This window comes from Galeopterus variegatus, unplaced genomic scaffold, assembly GCF_000696425.1.
Source record: "Galeopterus variegatus unplaced genomic scaffold, G_variegatus-3.0.2 Scaffold2084, whole genome shotgun sequence".
In the NCBI taxonomy this organism is placed as follows: Eukaryota; Metazoa; Chordata; class Mammalia; order Dermoptera; family Cynocephalidae; genus Galeopterus; species Galeopterus variegatus.
In genome coordinates, this window is record NW_007728195.1 from 226,415 (window position 1) to 227,741 (window position 1,327).

The window sequence follows — 1,327 nt, forward strand, 5'->3', positions numbered from 1 at the left end:
TTTAATATCTACAACCTCCTTTTCATTATTCTTTCCCAAAATTTTGGTGTTTCCAATTCATCTGCTTTTCCATATGCCCTTTTAAATCATTTGGTTAAGTTTTAAACAACAGCAAAAACTTTGGGAAATATATTTAAATTGCTTTAACTATTTGAATTAATTGAAAAACACAAGCATCTTTTCAATACTTTTCCTATTCAAGAACATGGATTGTGTTTCTATGAAAGTCTTTTATTACAGGGCTGTCCAGTTAGCTCAGCTGGTTAAAGTGAGCTATTGGTAACACCAAGGTGAAGGGTTCAGATCCCTATACTGGCCAACTGCCAAGATAATAAGTAAATAAANGTACATTGAGAGCCCACTGCTTAACCCAACAATTTTTATAAATAACCTGCTTCAATATAAGCCTTATTTTCCTTTAATATATCAAAGTCTGGATACGTGATTCAAAGTCTCACCTTGGACCCAGATGCCAGACTGCCTCCTAGCTGATCATACTTCAAGGTAGTGATAGCAGCTTTGTGTCCATTGAAGGTCACATTTCCTTCCCCACTGAGGAGACTGAAGATTCGAATAGACCCATCCTCATAGCCAACAGCTAAGTGTAGCCCATCTGGGGAAGGGCACAAGCAAGTGACCTCTTGTTTAAGTCCCTGAAGGATGAGGATCTGAAATTGTAAGAATCAAAAACAATGTGAGTTAAGCATATAATCAAGGAAAAAGTAGGAGAATAATCAGGCACAGTAAAATTGAGAGCATCAATAATTCCAAATTACTCTTATGAATAATAATGAAACTCTACAATCCATCTCCAGTTCTCTAACTTAGGAATTATTACTTATACTAGGCAATGAAACATTCAAGCAAAGATAAAATTATTTTCTCCAAAGCTCTACATCAGCAGAACACATGTAAAAATTCCCCAGGCAATGGACTAAATTACTAAGTCTTTATGCTAGGCTAACACCAAATGATTTTCAATAAAAGGTCATAAACCCATCCTTGCTTTAACTGAGCCTCATTTTATGAGAAACCAGTCTGCATGGTAATAGAGTACTATAGTGGTTTCCTTCCCAAGAGACTCTGGGTGGCAATAAGTATCAAAGTAATAACCATTTGGGAGTCTCACAGTAAATGGACAAGATCAAAATGGCTATAGTTGTTTTGGCAGAAGTGATAGGCTTAGGGAATTCAGGGTCACACAAAGTATCAAAGCCTACTTTAACAATGCTTGGGCCTCATCTGTGTAAGTACAAAAAAAATCCTTTTAAAATAGTACAGTAATACTTTTTAAAAATGCCTAATATTTTACAACTAACTAACTGCG

General features: G+C 35.7%; 1 protein-coding gene across 1 annotated transcript in view; it reads right to left on the reverse strand.

Annotated features, from left to right (window-relative positions):
* The window catches only part of WDR3 (WD repeat domain 3), a 33,465-nt gene extending 32,801 nt beyond the window's left edge, over positions 1-664 (reverse strand). The window contains exon 1 of the mRNA XM_008580416.1: positions 459-664. The gene's annotated coding sequence lies outside the window, so the exon portion shown is untranslated. The remainder of the gene's footprint in view (positions 1-458) is intronic.
* Positions 665-1,327: the final 663 nt, after the last annotated feature.